General features: G+C 37.8%; 1 long non-coding RNA gene across 16 annotated transcripts in view; it reads right to left on the reverse strand.

Moving 5' to 3' along the window:
- Positions 1-19880, reverse strand: part of LOC136838835 (uncharacterized) — a 65723-nt gene that overhangs the window by 577 nt on the left and 45266 nt on the right. For 2 of the 16 annotated variants that reach the window (XR_010853129.1, XR_010853132.1), the window contains 3 exons: positions 9660-9794; positions 2451-2586; positions 119-297 (listed from right to left, as the gene is read on the reverse strand). This is a non-coding gene — a long non-coding RNA (uncharacterized lncRNA). Of the gene's footprint in view, positions 1-118; positions 298-2450; positions 2587-9659; positions 9795-12628; positions 12736-12887; positions 12972-13127; positions 13231-13410; positions 13562-16171; positions 16266-19880 lie in introns of those variants that run through there. The other 14 variants (XR_010853127.1, XR_010853126.1, XR_010853123.1 and 11 more) reach the window with 14 other exon arrangements.

Below are 19880 nucleotides of genomic sequence, written 5' to 3' on the forward strand. Positions count from 1 at the left end.
TTTATTAACAAACTATACTTTAACACCTTAAACATATTAATACCTTAACCTTACGTTTGTGCTTCCCTGTAGCAGGATAATTATGGAGGAACGAACAAAGCAAATTAAAAGCACTTACTTTTGCTATTGCAGCAAGATAGGTTTGTTCTAGAGAAACGGATCCAGTAATTTTTGGTCTTGAACAAGTAATTATAACTAACCAAACTATCTGGTTTCCCACTCTTGAAATCCCGAAGCAATATCAATATGCCCCCGGTAAAAGCGAATTCAGGCACACTCGTATCCATCCCTTGGCACCTGATGAGTGATGAATTTTTGGTTAAAGCTTCACTGCTTCATACGTTTATGCAAACGACTTACCGTCTTTACCCCTCCAACACCCACTCCTTTCCTAATGATAAAGGTTTGTTTGGTGAGCAATGAAACTATGCATTTGGATGACGAAGCAACATTCGCACCTCTTTCATATTTAAAAGGTGTACATAAAAGCGACTCATTTCAGATGAAGGAAACCAGGAGTTATGTATTCAAGAAAAAAATCAAACAGGAGATTAATTCAACCATGTCTGAAACCCCCTTACTACTAACAGATTTTTCAATGTTATTACAACAAAACAAAGACAGCTATAACAACTGCTGTACTTTCAAGCATTTCACAAAGTATTCAAAAGCACTTGGAGAAGATTTAAGGATTTCAAATGCCCTTTTAAGAGGCCCATCAATTTAAATGGTTACTGTAAGAATACCCAGGAATTTTCACGGACTGCAAAACTGAACATACCAAGTACCAACACCAAAAATGTCTTCCATGCTATAAATATCTCAAACGTAAAAAGCACGGAACTCTGCTGTATAAAAAAAAAAAAAGCCGCCTGGAGCTACTCAAAAATTTGGTAAAGACGCAATACATAAAGGGAATCTTTACCCGCTTCAAAAACCAGAGAGAGAAAACAGACTATAATATCGAATAAATCAGTTTCCTATACAGAGCGATTCAAGTTAAGCTGGGAAACTATATGCAAGAGCATCATTAAAAGGCCAGCAACTTGAAATAATGTACTGAATTAATCCCAACAACCCCTAGTACCATTTCTATAATGAACAGGCTTAAGGTGGACAGGCGAGCTGTCTTCTTGCACATCAATGCACAGCGGTCAATCTTTTATACAAAGACGAAATTCCTTCAACAATAAATGTGACAATACAGACATTGAAAATTTTTGTCGCCAAGGGACTCAAAAATTAACCTCACTTAGTCAATGACTAAGACCCTTGAAGAATAATATCTTGCAATCCAAAATTCAAGTAACCACACTTTATAGACATAAAACTTCAGCCAGACCAATGATTCTTTCCCAGCCTCCATCTTAGCTCGCCAGAAAAGGCTGTTCTCGAATAATGAGAAGTGAACTTGGAGGCATGCAGACAAAGATATCGAACATTTCTTCGTTTAGTGACTGAAGAGAACTTCTTTAAAATGCAATGCACAAAACGAAACTGCTAAAGGGAAGGCAAAACTATTTTGCACCGGTGACCTGTTTTCATATCGAATCATCAAGCCAGGCACCGTAGCTTACAGTACTTCCAAAGTTGATGAAATATGATCTCCAATGAACAAAGCATATACAATAAAAGCAGGATGCAACGAACCACCAAAGTTACTACAAAAATGGAACAAAACCTATCTACAAAAAGTCATATTTCCTGAATTGTTAAAGTTGAGGCCATTTATTGTTACATGGCATCAATATCAGCGCTAGTTATTACCAATTTATCAAGATTCGGAACGTAAGCTGCTTATAGGCAAAACTTCGCTTCTTTACAAAATCAATATATGTATAAAATTTAGAAACTAACATCAACAGAAAGAAAAACGCCACCTAGACTGGTTTAAAGCAAAATGCAACAAGTACCTACTTTGGATCAAAATAAAAAAACACCAAATCTGGTCTCGGTTGTTTATCCATAAATAGAGGAGACTGAGCCGAGGGTGGGGACGCTGCCACGAATTGTCATACCTCAAGTTGTGGAATGACTCGGCTGAAGACGGCTGGGAAATCTTTCGTGAAACAAACGCTAAAAGGTTTAGTAAATTTAATGCATATGCCAATAGGAGAGATGCCAGATTTTATCATCATCATCGAAATGGAAGCACAGTTTCGAAGGACTAAGACCAGTGAAAAATCTTTCATCAAAACAATGACTATGCTAGATGTCACTTCTGTCCGTTACGGTTGATCATAACTGCTCTTTGACTAGTTATCAGTAGCGAAAATCAGACCATATAAACTCACAACAGGTGTTAGTATCTATTTTGGGAGGCAACGGCGATGGAGTTACTGTAATCACTCAAGAGAGAATTATTGGGTTCACTGAACCTGTCGTGAAAAATTCAAGCAGAAGTTTTTTTTTTTTTTTAACATGACCAAGACAGCCGTAAAAAAAATTACCTTTTGAGAGATGCAGTATGATGCATACAGTCCTGGTCAAAAATGATGGCGAAGAGGAGCCACCTTTCCAAGCCAATCCAGATAAATCCTAGAGAATCCAGACATCTCTTCAGTTTTTCCCGTCATATACAGCACTCTTCTTTAGAAAAGAGGGGAAAACTATAATCTCAGTACTAAATGAATTAACCTTTCACAAAGAAAAATTTTTAGTTCTTTTTATGAATAATTCATTAACCTAAATATATCGTGAACAATGCTGTTGACAACAGTCGAGTTAGTTCCGTTACAAAAAACCATGTTAGCATTTCATGGAAATTTTATTTTCTAACACGCAATCCATTGTTTTACTAAATCTTCAGTACTTAGTATTTAGAAGGCTATGGTGACCAAAATTCTAGGTGGACAAGGGCCATCCCATGTGTGCATCTCCCTCAGGCGATGTCAAGACAAGTGGAAAAGGAGAGTTGATTGTGTAAGTAGTGCGAAAGTTTCCCAACCTCCTCCACCAGGGAACCAATAAGTAATTTACTAAGGTACTTTTGAGTGACATCCCTGATACAGGGACCGTTAGGATGTGTGCAGGCAAAGATGAGGTAGCCTGAGTTCATCTAGTGTACTCTGAATAATGTATAAGCCATCTCATGCAGGAGACAATTCTACTACTAGTTTAATGCTGTTCGATGATAGCCTAATGGCTAAGACACTGGAAGTGAGTCTTGCAGGGTCAACAGCAATAAGGGGTCTCTCCAAATCTACCTAGGCTCAAAAAAATCATGCTCTGTCATATTTACCAATCACTAAATGGAGGCCCCTATCCCCATAAAGAAATTGAATCATCTATAAAGAAGAAAGTTTAATTTTTTAAACGAGGAAATAGGTAATGTAAGGTTTAGAATAAAATTTTTTTTCAATTCTTACAATTTCATAGACTAAGAATAACTTTGGCCACATTATTCAGTTTATATTATATGGCAAATTACTATAAGGATTTGTGATCGAGAAAAGGTATGGGTTATTATAGTGCAAATATTTCTTCAATTTGTTCAAATTACTGTTAATTTTTTTTACAGTGCCTACAAAAATTCCCTCCCTCTACACCTTACCTCAGTAAATTCTTTGACTAAATCATCAAAACGTATCTTTTTTTTTATAACACTACTTTCTACATCTAACAAACATATAGCACTAAACCTTTCATCAGTCACTGAGGTCCTAAGATGATTTTTTATTAGTGCCAATTTGCTAAATGACCTTTCTCCTGAACAATTAGTAACCATCACGCTTAGACATATTGTAAGGGCTACATTAACATTTGGAAAGGTATCAGCAAGACGATTTTTTTTTTTTTTTTTTTTTTTTTTGAGTCGGGGGACCCCCTTCAAACAGGGGGGCCCGGGGCAATTGCCCCTATGCCCCCCTATAAATCCGGTCCTGGCTATCAGGACAGCCTGGCTGAAGGACCTTTAGATAGTCTGGGAAAAAGGAAGGCCTTAAGTACTCACTCCCATTCTCAGTTAGAAAAACATCATACGAAATAACTAATTACAACAGAGAAATTTGGCTAGAAAACCCCAGCGATTCTAAATGATTAAAATCAAATTTTCATACTTTATCCAGCTGTATTGTTAGTTTTTTTTATATGAGCAACCATTCTTCAAAACATAATGTACAGTACTATAACGTTTTACCTATTTTATTTAACCATGGATGTAAGATACAGTATTTAAGGGTATAACCTTTATACTGTATATTGTCCCAATTTTTTCCCATATATGACCATTTTAACCGTTCCTTTATAATATGGATGTGGATGAAAAGTTATTTTGTCACAGTCAGGAAATGTAAGAAAGTTTGTTCTGATGACCTGGCACTGGTCATCAACTGGGACTACCAAAATGTGGCAGACTGCTGCCGGAAAATTAAATTTATATTACAATGCGATATGTAAATGAATAGAACATTTATAACCAATTATGCGTAAGCAGCATTTTTATCAAGTGCAGCTCTTTTCACGTCACATAAAATAGATTTTTTTTGTTACGATGCAATCACTCCTATTGTTTGCATCAATTACAGGGAAATGGTGCATAATAATTAGCACTAAAGCAAATGAATTCAGCCATTCCATTTGTGCCTTATAAAACAGTAGCTCACTCTTGAGGTATTTAAATGATCTTTGTTATTTCCTTGAAGTTGTCTATCCTTTCATAGGTTATGTACAGGAGTAGAAACGTGGATTGAACGGCCTTCGTCTACTGGTAGGTAGAGTCCGGAGATCCACACCAGCCTTCTATTGCCTTTCACATCCTACCACATTTACGAGCCGCGTTAGGCCAAGGAACAATGTTGGCATCAGGATTAAATTAATCCCAACCATTTCTATAATGAACAGACAAGGTAGACTGGTGATCTGTCTTCCTGCACATCAAGGCATAGTGGTATACCTATTAGGCAAAGTTAGACAGAAATTCCTTCAACAATAAGTGTGACAATACAGGCACTGTAAATTTTCGTCGGCAAGGGACTCTTAAGTTAACCTCGCTTAGTCAATGGATTAGACTCTAAAATATCTTACAATCCAAAATTCACGTAACCACACTTTATGAACAGAAAAGTTCAGCCAGACCAATGATTCTTTCCCAGTCTCCATCTTAGCTCGCCAGAAATGGCTGTTCTCGAATGAGAAGTGAGCTTGAAGGCATGCAGACAAAGAAATCGAACATTTCTTCGTGAAGTGACTGAAGAGAACTTCTTTAAAATGCAATGCACAAAACGAAACTGCTAAAGGGATGGCAAAACTTTTGCACCGATGACCTGTTTTCATATCGAATCATCAAGCCAGGCACCATAGCTTACAGTACTTCCAACGTTGATGAAATAAGATCTCCAATGAACAAGGCATATATATACTGCTAGAATTGCGAGAACGATAGAGGATTTGAATGAGTTTAGTTTTAAGGTAGAGTATGTACAAGGTAGACAGAATATTGTTGCGGATGCTATGTCGCGTATGTGGACTGAACGAGATGATAGGGTTAGGAGCGACTGGGACCCGGACCAAGTACCTGTAGGATTTGTGGTAAAGCAACAGTATGTAGGGGAGAATCGAGTGTGGGAATGTCTGTTTGGGGGGTTGAGTAATTTGGAAACAAATGGGTTGATTGACGGAGTACCTGCAAGCATGAACGAGTTACGTGAAAAGGTGATGAATGAGATGCCGGAAGGAGGAGTGCGCGAGGAAGGAAGGGAATTAGATGAGGAGGAAAAGTTAGTGAAAGTGTTGTTGGTAGTGGCTGAAATGTTTAAAATTACAGTACGATTGTTCTTTGGATGGAATAGACCGGTGGAGTATAAAGGAAGGGTGAATGAAAATGGTACGAATGTGATTTTAAATGTTCACTGTGGAAAGGATACTTGTAGCTGGCTGGTTAAGAAAGGTGATTTTGGGGAAAATGAGGGAATAAGGGGTAGGGTTGAGGATATCGTTGAAGATGAATGCGATGAGGATGGTTGTGAGGAAGCTAAGCAGGTGAATGTAGCCGTGAGAGCGTGTATGCATGAAGCGAAAGGTAAATTAGTAACGAATGTAGTGGTGGATCAGAATAAATATTGTAGTTTGGTAGACACGGGAGCACAAGTGTCGTTAGTGAGTAGTACAGTAGTTAGTGAATTGGAAAGGTGCGATTGGGATATAAAAGAAAATCAACGAGTGTGTAAGGATACATGGTTTGGGACAAGGGAGTGTGTTAGTATGGGAGGAGGTACAATTAAAAATTCAGTTAGGGGATTTGAAATAATACATAATTTTGTAGTCATGGATGAGAATGATATGCCAACATGTTTTTTTATTAGGAATTGATTTTATGAGAATGCATGATATAAGTGTGGATGTCAGGAGGGAATTTTAGGAAAGGGCGGCAGGGAAATAACAAGGTTAAAGGAGGGGATGTGTCTAAAACTAGTTTTGTAGGTATGGTAGATATTGCAAGGAGTGAAAATGATTTGTTGAGTGAAGAGGAAATTAAGCAGATGCAAAATCAGTGCATGAAAATAAATATGTTAAGAGAGTGTGTGTTAGGGGTGTAAGAGTAGGAAGTTGGCCGTCTGAGTTAGAAGTGTATAAGCCTGTGCTAAGAGATTTGTTGTATGTAAAGGTATAGTTTATTTTTGCATCAGGAAGGAATATGGGATGGGAAGTGTATGTGCCAGTATTTTCGGAAGACGCAGCCGTGGGTATGTGTTTATTGGTGCATAATAGGTTTGGGCATCTGGGGAAAAATAAATTATGGGAATGTATGAGAGAGAGATTGTATGTGCCTGGATTGAGTAAAATTTGTGCGGATGTAGCGATTACGTGTGCGGACTGTCAGAAGGGTAAGTATCAAAGTGTGCATGCGAATCCACCTGTGTTGCGATTGCAGATGAAAGAGTTATTTGAGATGGTTGTGATTGATTGTGTGTCGTTGCCTGTGACTGCTAGAGGACATGTGGGAATGGTTGTAATGGTAGATCATTTGAGTAAGTTTGCATATGCGGTAGCGATTCGGAACAAAAAAAGAGTGAGACTGTGGCGAGAATGGTGGGTCAAGTGATGTTGCCAATGTGCGTGTGCAAGCCGACGCGAATGTTGAGTGACAATGGGCCTGAATTTGTTGGATGGGAGTTTGAGCAAATGTTGCGTGATTGGGGCATAGAACATGTGTACTCTACGCCGTATATGCCCAGTGCGAATGGATTAAACCCGAACGGTGAGAACGTTGACAGAGATATTACGTATGATGAGTGAATGTGATAATGATTGGGATGTAAACGTTGGGCGAGCGTTGTGGGTATACAACGCCACTGTGCATAAGGGTATTGGTATGTCTCCGTGTAAATATGTGTTAAATTTTGAAAAGATAGTGAGACCGAGATTGGGTCTATCTGAGAATGATAGGAGGTATGGAAGAAGGCGCATGAAAGGTTTGAAAGTTACAAGGTGGGCGAGAAAGTGTTTTGAAAGTTACAAGGTGGGCGAGAAAGTGTTGAAAAGAAGTAATCGAGAAAACCCCGGTTGAATGTAAATAAAGTGCGTGAAAAATTTGAGGGTCCGTATGAGGTGTTGGAAGTTGGTCCCAGTGGGCTTAGTTATGTTGTAGGGGAAGTATGTGTAGATGGTAGTGTGAGAGAAATGCGAGGCGCATCACAACCAGTTGCGTAGATGGAAGGATGTACCGGAATATGTGAGAGAGAATGGGGTGTATAAATGGTTGAAATCGAATGTGGGTGAACCAAGTATGCATGAGAGCTTGTGTATGGAGGATCAGCAATTTGTTTTGGTAGAGTATGGTAAAAAACGTAAGAAAGGGAAGAACGTAAGTAAACTGAATGGTCGTAAGTTGTGTGATAGGGTGTGAGTGCCAAAGTGGAAATGAGTGATAAAGCGTGTAATACGGATGAATGGGATGGTATGGATAGAACGTATAGCATATGCGGGTTTGATATAACTGAGTTGACTGAACGTGTAGGGGTTGGTGAGCAGTTGGAGGTGAGCGAAAGTGTAAGAGTAAGAGAGCGTAGCAGTGATAGACGAGTGATTGAAAGCATGAATGAATCGTTGCAAGAATTGGAAAGGTCAATGAGCGAATGGGATGGGTTAGTTGAAGAATTGGGGAGGTATTTGGGAACGAGTTAGAGGGTATAGATGAGATTGTGGATGAAATTGAGAGTGGTAATAGTGAAGAAGATAGCGTGAATCTGAGAGAAATGGAGGAGATGATGTGAGTTTGAATGTTGCTAGAAGAGAGAGATTCTGAGAGAATGATTGCGTGCCCGCAGAACGCGATCTAGAGGACCTGCTAGTGAGCATCCGTGGGTGTTGCGTAAGGCGATTTGAAAGAGGTGTGAAAGGTGTTGGTTGGGAAATGCTAAAAGGGGGAGAAATATAGAGGGATAAATAAATTTTTATTTAGCATTTCCCAACGTTTTGTGAGAGAGAGAGAGAGAGAGAGAGAGAGAGAGAGAGAGAGAGAGAGAGAGAGAGAGAGTGTAATTGTCGTGAGTGAGTGCTTCGGTTGTTGAAAGAGGATGAGGTCGTTAGTTTGTTTACGGCGCTGTCTGTCTGTGGAATATGTGAAGGATTTTTCAGTTTTTTGGGAGTCTTTAGTCAGAGCTAGTGCCGGTCAGTGGTTCTTGTGTGGGACAGTTTTTGTCGTATGCTTTTCTGGGAGTTGTTGGTCTTCTTGTTGGTGTGCTGTTTATTTGTGTGTGTGTTCCGTTTTTTTTGTATTTCCTTGTTGTGTTTGTGGTTGTTTGCGGTTGTGGTTGTTACGGCGGCCTTTATCCATCTCCAGCAACCGAAGATCAGGGTGAGTGTTGTTTGTTGTTTTGTTTGTGGGTTTGAATTCCGCCACAATACGAGAAAAGCAGGATGCAACGAACCACCGGAGCACAAAAATGGGACAAAACTTGATACAAATAAAAATCATATTTCTAGAATTTGCTATAGTTGAGGCCATTTATTGTAACACGACAATCAGTAACAGCGCTAGTTATTACCAGTTTAACAAGATACGGAACATAGGCTGCTTATGGACAAAACTTCGCTTCTTTACAAAATCAATGTGTGTGTAAAATGTAGAAACTAACGTCCATTAGTTTATACTCAGCAGAAAGAGGAAAACGCGACCTAGACTAGTTTAAAAGTAAAATGCAGAAAGTACCTACTCAGGATAAAAAAAATACCAAATATGGCCTAAAATGGTTATCCATAAATAGAGGAGACTGAATCGAGGGCGTGGCCTCTGCCCCGAATTGTCATGACTCAAGTTGTGGAATGACTCGGCTGAAAATCTTTCGTGGAACAAACAGTAAACGTATTAGTAAATTTATAGCAAATGCCAATAGAAAAAATGCAAAATTTTATCATCAGCGAAATGGAAGCACAATTTGATGAAAAATCTTTCATTAAAACCATGACTATGCTAGATGTCATCAATGTCCGTTACGGTTGATCATTACTGTTCTTTGACTAGTTTAGTTATCAGTAGCGAAAATCAGACCATGTAAACTCACAGGTGTGTGTATTTTGGGAGGCAACAGCAGGCAACGTCGATGGAGTTACTGTAATTACTCCAAAAAGAATTACTGGGTTCGCTGAACCTGTCATGAAAAATTCAAGCAGAAGTTTTTTTTTTTAAACATTCCCAAGACAGCCGTAAAAAAAATTACCTTTTAGTGGTGCAATATGATGCATACAATTCTGGTAAAAAATGATGGCGAAGAGGAGTCACCTTTCCAAGCCAATCCAGAGAAATACTAGAGAATCCAGACATCTCTTCACTTTTTCCCGTCACATACAGCACTCTAGAAAAGAAGGGAAAACTATAATCTCAGTACTAAATGCATTAACCTTTCACAAAGAAAATAAATGTTTAGTTCTTTTATGAATAATTCATTAACCTAAATATATCGTGAACAATGTTGTTGACAACAGTCGAGATAGTTGTTGTAAAACCATGTTAGCTGAATGCAACACAATGTACTGGCTTCCCAGTACAGTGTAGAATGAACGATTATTGAATTTTATAGAGCTTTCACTTATAGCTCTAAATTGAGTTGTGTTGACCATAGTTCATTTATTCACAAACTGCATTAACCAACATTTTATGGAAAATTTATTTTCTAACATACAAACCATTGTTTTACTAAACCATCAATACTTAGTATTTAGAAGGCCATGGTGACCAAAATTCTAGGTGGACAAGGGTCATCCCATGTGTGCATCTCTCTCAGGCGATGTCAAGACAAGTTGGAAAAGGAGCGTAGTGCAGAAGTATCCCAACCTCCTCCACCAGGGAACCAATAAGTAATTTAATAAGGTACTTTTGAGTGACATCCCTGATACCGGTGTTAGCAAGGAACCGTTAGGATGTGTGCAGGCAAAGATGAGGTAGCCCGAGTTTTAATAATGTATAAGCCATCTCATGCAGGAGACAACTTTACTACTGTTTAATGCTGTTCGATGACAGCCAAATGGCCAAGACACTGGCAGCGAGTCTTGCAGGGTCAACAGCAATAAGGGGGCTCTCCAAATCTAACTAGGCTAAAAAAAAATCATGGTCTGTCATCTTCACCAACCACTAACAGAATATATTGCAAAAGGTTCTGTGTCAGGGATATTCAACTGAAATTAATTTTCAAGTAAGTTGGGTGAGGGATAGACATAACCATTGTAAAATACATTTATTACAATAAATTTTCATATAAAATTTTAAATACCCTTCACCACTTATAATTACATAAAGAAAATACAATTTAAATCAATGACCTTAATACCCTAGGCCAAAACCTTCAATCTGCAATTTCAAAAAAAAAAAAATTCTTTAAAAAGAAATTTAACAGCATGTCATATTATTAACTAGTAGACTAGTGGTATATCCTTTTCAGTAAAATACTAACTACATCAGGCACCTCTGGCTAATTACGGCTTGCAATGGCGCTACTGCAGCACACAAGCCACTATGCTAGGCATCACACATTGGGCTAGCTTCCAAAAAGGAAACATCACTTACAATTTGAAATGACATTTAAATTGAACAAGGAACATTACACTTTAAATTTGATTATAATTTGTAACTAAAATACCACCAATATCGAGATTACCAGGTTACCACTTTAATAATATTAATAAAAACTTGTACTTCGTGCATAGAGTAGGCCAGGTGGGTTGGTAAACCAGAATACACAATTCCCAAAACACTATTCTCCCAATAACACGATCTAGTCCAACAACAGGAGAAGCAACTAACTACTCAGCTCCTAACGCCATCTGTTGTCTAGAGTAAATATTTCCCTTACACGCCATATATTGCCTAGAGTATAAATATTTCCCTTATACGCCATCTATTGCCTAGAGTATAAATATTTCCCTTACACGCCATCTATTGCCTAGAGTATAAATATTTCCCTTACATTACCCCATTTTCAGGATTACTCATTAAGTAAATACAAATATTTATAATTATGTACAATTTTAGTCTCGACTCAGCAAGTCAGCAATGTGGTTGTTGATACCCAATACATGAACCGCCTGATAATTAAAAGGCTGCAATGACAGTGACTATCTCGTTAACCTACTGTTAGAACCCTTTAAATTTTCATTATACTTTAGAGGCTTATGATCTGTCTCCAAGATAAACTTCCTTGCTTAAAGATAGATCATGAAATGCTTCGCACCCCAGACTATCGCAAGACATTCTCGCCCTATAGTAGAGTATTTTCGCTCGCGTTCCAATAGTTTCTTACTAGCATAGGCCACTGGCATGGGGTAACCATCATAGTACTGGAAAAGAACCGCTCCTAGTCCAGTAGAAGATGCATCTGTCCTTAAACAAAAAAATTCCATTAGAATCTGGGATCTTAAGGATTGGAGGTTTAGCTAACATAATACTTCAAATTTTCAAATTCTACTGTGGCAGTGTCTGACAGTTCAAAAGGTTCTTTTACTTGTTTAGCGAGGTAACTTGTTAAGGTTAAAGTTTTATCTGCTAATTCTGGTAAAAATCTACGATAAAAATTTACAGATCAATTTTTTATGTGGAAAAGAAATTTTTTGTATATCCATTAGTTTATCATTGAGTGGCGTAATATTGTTATGACCAAATTCTTTAAACCCAAATAGCAAATTTCCTCAAAACCTAAAAACATTTACCAGGTTTAACTGTTAAACCATGATTTCTGAGACTTAACAAAACTGACCTTACGTCCTTCCAATGATTATGCCAATCTTTGGAAACCACAAAAATATAATAAAATACATTAATTTCTTGCCAGAACCATCCTCATTAATCTTATGTAAGTAGCAGGAGCAGTTAATAATCCAAATGGCATCCTTTTATATTGCAGAAGACCAAAATTAGTAGGAAAAGCTGTATACCTACGACTGTTTTCCTCTAGCGGAACCTGACGATATGCTTTTGTTATATCAATCTCCGTAAAATACTGTACATTACTAAACTTGTAGAGATTCTCCTCCAATGTTGGCATAGGCTCAGCATCCTTGTCTGAAATACTGTTTAACGCACGAAAATCAATAACCAATCTATAGGAGTTATCAGGTTTCCGTATCATAGCAGGAGGGGATGAATAAGGAGATATGGTGACGGTTCAATAATTCCGAGTTCAAGCAATGATTTTACCTCCTTGTCAAATTCATTCCTTAAATGTAATGGAATTGGGTAACTTTTTCTTGAGAATTGTTCAGTTGGCTGTATCTTTATGTGGTGCTCTATTGTACTTGTAGATCCTGGAATGTCAGAGAAAACATCAGAAAATTCATGAACTAAATTCAAAATGTCTTGCTGGAAATTTTTGGGTAATTCTGGATTCACATTTACTTTCTTCAGCCTCTACTACAACAATTTCAGGAGAAAAGTCTTCCTCTTCATTAACACATACTTTATGCACCTGAAATTCTATTCCTAGTTCCTCAGGCCAAACATCTGCAACGTGAAGATTTTATGCAGCAACCCGTCTGAAATACTTCAACATATTTATGTGAAACAGCTTGGTTTTACCTTTCACGTCTACATAATAATCAACATTCCATTTAATTCCAGTAACTTTGTATGGTTCAGTCCAAGTCATTTGTAATTTATTAGAGGATACAGGTAAAAGAACAAGAACTTCACCACCAACCTTGAGGTTACGTTTACCAGTCTTGAGATCAAAGTAAGTTTTGTACTTTTGAGAAGATATCTCCATATGTTTGGCAACTTCAGCTGATTCAGCTAACCTGTCTCTTAATTCAAAAACAAAATTATAGCTGTTAATGTCTTCAGTTAAATCTGGATTAGCCCACAATCCGTGCAAAACAGCTATGGGGCCACGTACTTAGCGTCCATACAACAATTCAAATGGGGAAAATCCTAGACTGTCACTAGGTAATTCTGTCACTGCAAACAGTGCTACAGGTACATACCTATGCCAGTCTCTGGGTTTCAGTAACAACAGTTTCCTTAAAATTGCCTTCAGTGTGGAATGTGTGTCTATCCTCCCATTGCAGGCAGGATGGTAAGGTGTGGTAAATAACGGTTTAACTCCAATCAACCTGTGAATTTGAAACATGAGATCTGAAATAAACCGAGGACCTCTGTCAGTTAATGCCCCCTTAGGAATTCCAACCTCTAGCAAAAACAGATATCATGGCTTCTGCAGTATCAGTGGATGTGATATTTTTCAAGGGTCCAGCGTCTGGGGAAACTTGAAGCATAATCTACTAGGGTCAGTATATAATTATGACCTGCTGATGGGGAAATAATATGACCGACAATATCCATTCCAATTCTGTAAAAAGGTGTCGATATAACGGGAATCTTTTCCAAAGGAACAGGCTTCACCTTACCTCTGGCTGAAGTCCTTTGGCATACATAACATGACTGACAAAATCTGCTTATATCTTGAGTCATACCTGGCCACCAAAATTTATTTAAAATTTTTCTGTAAGTTTTCCTGTGGAAAAATGTCCTGCTACCGGAATTCCATGAGACCTTGAGAACAGTAAGAACCACCAGCACCTTAGTGCCAATTTGAGTTTTATTGGGAGACTTCACAACTTTACTTAAAAGTAGATCATTTTCACATGCATATTTTATCACTAAACCACCTTTTCCACAAACCTTTGTAGAATTATGGTATTGTTGCCGACATTTGGTTAAAGTTGGGCAAGTATGTTGTGCTTGCTTAAATTCGGAAAAGGTAAGATTTACATTTGCTAATTCATATACAACCAGTGGATGAGAAACTTCTCTCCTAATACTTGCTCTTGTAACAACCTTTACATGCGTACGTTATTTAATGTCACACTAATACTGACATAGGGGCAACACCTGCAATATTACCTAACAACACAGTACAATATTTGATGGGGGCTCTGACCGCTCCAACCCATCCAGTAAACAGTGGACAATTAATATAACAATAAGAAAATGGTCTTCTCTACCAAGGTAATCAACTTTTCGTTGTGGGGGTCGAATCGCAGCATTCTCTTTTGTTTCTGTTTTTACACTTTCATTCTTGATGTCAGCCTTATTACCAGTAGTCTTTGAACCTGATTTAAGATAAAGTTTCCTAGCTGAAGCATAATTATCTGCTAACCTTGAAATTTCTTCTGGAGTCTCGGGATTTCTTTCCTTAATATATAATCTCATCAGATGAAATGGAAGACAAACTGACCCATAACCACAAGTTTTCTTACTCACTCATACGATTTTTCAAACTTTGTACTGTTATGCCAATGGTCAAATAACCTGAATAGGGAAAACATGAACTGTTCATAATTCATATCAATTCCAATACGAGTACTCCTGAAATCCTTTCGATATTGGTCTGGAGTTTTTCCAAAACTCTTTAGCAAAGCTGCCTTAAGACTATCATAATTAGTGATTACCGTGTCAAGAGACGTAAATATAGTCAAAGCCCTACCTTGAAGTAAAGCTCCTAGCTTTACAGCCCAAGTTGTCTGATCCCATTTAAGCAGTTCAGCAATCATCTCAAATCTCTGTATATAAGCAGTAATATCCTCACCATCTTTATAGGGTAATGGTCTGGTTTGATCTAAGGTCACTGTTACTGGTCCCGACTGGATATTGCCTCGAATTTGTGCTAATGCCAAATCATGATCCCTCTGTTTCCGAGCTTCCTCCCGCTGTTTCCGAGCTTCCTCCCTTTCTATTTTTTGTTTCTCTAATAGTCGCTTTTCATATCTCTGCTCTCTCTCCCTAACTTCTTTTCTTTCATCTCTATAAACTTTAAGAGTTGCTCCCCCTGTAATCCAAGACCTTTACCTTGCTCTTCCCAAAAACTATATAACTCCATTGGGAATTAGAACTAACTTCCACTTCGGTATTACTTACAATGTAAACAGCTTCCAGTAAACTACAAACTGGTCATTTACACTTTATACCTGTAGTACAATGCTAAACAAGTGTACTAATAAACTGCAATCTGCAACAGTTAACCTTCTTCTGGACCCTGCCCTCAGTATCCTAACTAACCTATTGCCCTATGCACAAATACACAGATTTCCTCTAAAGCATACACCTGCAGTGCCTATTGAAATGTTTCCTTAACACTGATCACCTCATCAAACTTACTATTTGTTAAATGAATATATAAAGAGATCCTGGCATCAGCCGCCACAATATGTCAGGGATATTCAATTAAAATTATTTTCAAGTAAGTTGAACTAGGGATAAACATAACCACTGTAAAACATATTACAATAAATTTTCATATAAAATTTTAAATACCCTTCACCACTTATCAATTACATAAAGAAAAAATTTAAATCAATGATCTTAATACCCTAGGCCAAAACCTTCAATCTGCAATTAAAAAAGAAATACCACCACCTAAACTTTAAAAAAAAATTTAACAGCATGCCTTATCATTTACTAGTAGACTAGTGGTATATCCTTGTCAGTAAAATACTTCCTACTTCAGGCACCTCTGGCTAATTAAAGCTTGCAATGGCGCTACTGCAGCACGCAAGCCACTATACTGGGCATCACACATTGGGCTAGTTGCCAAAATGGAAACATCACTCACATTTTGAAATGACACATTTAAATTGAACAAGAAACATTACACTTTCAATTTGATTATAATTTGTAACTAAAATACCACCAATTTCGAAATTACCAGGTTACCAATTTAATAATATTAATAAAACTTTTACTTACTGCATAAAGTAGGCCAGGTGGGTTGGTAAACCAGAATACACAATTCCCTAAACACTATTCTCCCAATACAGTTCCCATAACACGGATCTCCTAGTCTACCAACAGGAGAAGCAACTAACTACTCAGCCCCTAACGCCATCTATTGCCTAGAGTATAAATATTTTCCTTACACGCCATCTATTGCCTAGTGTGAATATTTCCCTTACATGCCATCTATTTCCAAGAGTATAAATATCTCCCTTACATCCTGAAGTATTACCAGGACGGCCTGGCTGAAGGACCTTTAGGTAAAGTCTGGGAAAAAGAAAGGCCTTAAGTACTCACTCCCATTCTCTGTGAGAAAAACATCATGCCACATGCTGGTGTACTTAAACAAGAGTCAAAATCCTGATTGCCATAATTCTGGTAAATTGTCATCTCTACGGAATAATAACATAACTAGTTACAACAGAGAAATCTGGCTAGAAAAGCCCAGCGATTCTAAATAATGAAAATTAATTTTCCTGCATTACTAGTTTTTTTATATGAGCAACCATTCTTCAAAACAATATACAATACTGTAATGTTTTACCTATTTTATGTAATCATTGATGTAAGATACAGACTTAAGGGTATAGCCCTTTTACTGTATACTGTCCCAATTTTTTCCCATATATAACCATTTTAACCCTTCCTTTATAATATGGATGTGGATGAAAAGTCATTTTGTCACAGTCAGGAAATGTATGAAAGTTTGTTCTGATGACCTGGCACTGGTCATCAATTGGGACTACCAAAATGTGGCCGACTGCTGCCGGAAAACTAAATTTATATTGCAATGCGAGATGTAAATGAATAGAACATTTATAACCGATTTTGCGTAAGCAGCATTTTTATCAAGAGCAGCTCTTTTCACGTCACATAAAATGAGTTATTTTTTTTGCGATGCAATAATTTCCTTTGTTTGCATCAATTACAGGAAAATGGTGCAGAATAATTAACACTAAAGCAAATGAATGCAGCCATTCCATTGTGTCTTATAAAACAGTAGTTCGCTCTTGAGATATCTAGATGATCTTTGTTATTTCCCTGAAGTTGTCTATCCTTTCACAGGTTATGTAGAGGAGTAGAAACGTGGATTGAACAGCCTTGCCCTCTATTCGTGAGTAGAGTAGATCCACACCAGCCTTCTATTGCCTTTCACATCCTACCACATTTACGAGCCGCATTAGGCCAAGGGCCAATGTTGGCATAACGCCGATTTAATCCAAACCACCGTGCTAACCACCAAACAAGAGACCAAACCATCTGTTACTACCGGGACATAAACATCTCCCAGGCCGCCCCCACCCCGCCCTCTCTCTTTGGTCATGCTCCATGGAATCGTTCCAAGGCGGATGGCTACGACCGTCCGGTGAGTTGAACAGTCTCGAAAGGATGAAGTCACCGTGAGACAGGATAGGTGTATAAATTCCCTGTCATAACAAAAACCTAACATCAGTCAACATAAAACTGATGAATGGCTTGATGGACGAGGATTTGCTCAATTTTTCTTTCGGAATCTAACTCCATCCCCGTGCCCTGTTAATTTATGCTTCTCATTAATGTCCATTAACAGGATCTGGATCCTGCTGTTAATCTGAAATTCGACCCCCGACTCAACTTTTTCCAGAATATTTCACCCTTTAAGTTTACTTTCATATAGCTTATGCTACTTTATGCATTAGACATTACATAATCTATTTCTTTATGCTATACGTATAACCGATTAAATACTAATCTATGCAAGCTAAGTCTATCTTTTTAAAGGTGTAAAATATAACGACGCCATATCTGGCGATGCCATTACAATGCACTGAAAATACCAGAGATGTCATACGATGTGATGCCATTCTTCGAAGAAATTATAGGATATCCCAGGTAAGAGTCTACCTGCTGGTCGTACTTTGTTTCAAACAAAGATATAATTACCTGAGACGGGCAACAAAGCCGGTAACTAGCCCAGGTTAGAATAAAGTCTGTAAGTGGAAGACGGCTTAAACACAAAGCAAAGTACATAGTGACAGATGGACAGGCTCTTGTTTGGAGTAAGGTTATAGGAATCGGGAAATGGATTCATGGGTAGAATTTGAAATTTTAGCAGGGAGGTGAATGTAGGTTATACATTAAGTAATGAGAGTAGGAAAATGAAAAATTGGCGAGATGGAGAAATGAGAGGTAATCTACAAATACATATAATTCAAAAATAAAATATACAGAATGTTTAATTATTGGGTTCAAGATCGACTAATGGGCGAGGTAGGTCGTTGCTTAGCCCATCGAAGAGGCAAATTTGAGGATGAACGAAAGGAGATTACTGTAGCCATTATTTAATAAAGGGCTGTATCACTTTAACGCCAATAATAACATTTTGTTTCCTGTTCACAATTCATTTTTTTCTCAGGTCCCACTCCACTGAAACCGCTCTAAGAGGCCCACAAACACACCTTTCATATACACATTGACACAATCTGAGATTCATAAGGCGTGCTCCACATTGTCATGGCACTCGAAGAATAAGTGTCTTTCATTTTTTCTTAAAATAATTTTATTTCAGTCCTGAATTCACGAGGGAACTTATTTACAGGCTTGGAGAAGTGCATATCGGCAAAAATATCTTGAGACTATGTATAGCTTATCTTGAGTTGACTCCATCCCTTGGGGCCAACACGCAAGCCTTTCAAATATTTTGGGCACCCAGTCTTGATATCCTGATGAGTCATTACACATTTTAAAAATTTCTCTTCCTTAACAAGGAGCCAGTGCAACTCAGTAAAGGGATAATCCTGTACTAAGGTGCAAACCCCTTTATTAATCTTGCCACTCGAATATATTTTGCAGCTTCGTAAGCTGCCTCTTAGGCTGATTATGATAGGAGTGGTGACACAACACTGACAAAATTGTTCAAGTTTCTTATGTTTACAGAACATTCATCGAGTACTGAGAACCAAATTTCAGTACGGCACGTGCTCTATTAGCAATCAGTACTGGTTTAGCTAATAATCAGTACTGGTTTACTTTTCATACTTACCCTTAAATCATCATGGTTTCTCGCGTTATTTTCAATACTGCTAATAGAAGTTCAGTTTTATTTTCATTTAACTTTAACAGCTTAAATGACATCTACTCCTTAACACTGGTAAGAACGTTACTTAGTTTCTCACTGTGTCTCAGATGTCTTTTATGGAGAGATAAAAGTGGGTGTCAAACGTACTGTACATACCTTAACTTACCCAATGTCCCTTCAGTATGCTTGACAATCCTATAGTGCAGATGTAAAATGGGATTGGACCTGATAAACTTCCTTGGGGTACTCCTCGTCTTAATGTATCATTAGATGAATGTGAGAAGCCAATCTGTACACATTTTCTATCACATGTCTTTCAAATACTCACAAGGCGTTCCCAATAATTTCATTTGATTCCTATCGTTTAGCAGTAGTTCATGCACAACTATATCAAAAGCAACATCGAGATGGAATGAGACCAAAATACATTGGCCTACATCCATCATTTCTAACAGACCATTCACAACAACGCATGCTTCAGTCTCTGTAGAATAAAACTGTTTATATGATGACTGTCTGTCAAAGAATTTACCCTTTCTTGATGACTAATTGTTCAGGAATTACATATTCTAGCAATTTTTATACAAATGACAAATTTGAAACAGGCCTGTGTGAACTTGGATC

Source organism: Macrobrachium rosenbergii, chromosome 5, assembly GCF_040412425.1.
Source record: "Macrobrachium rosenbergii isolate ZJJX-2024 chromosome 5, ASM4041242v1, whole genome shotgun sequence".
Taxonomy (NCBI): Eukaryota; Metazoa; Arthropoda; class Malacostraca; order Decapoda; family Palaemonidae; genus Macrobrachium; species Macrobrachium rosenbergii.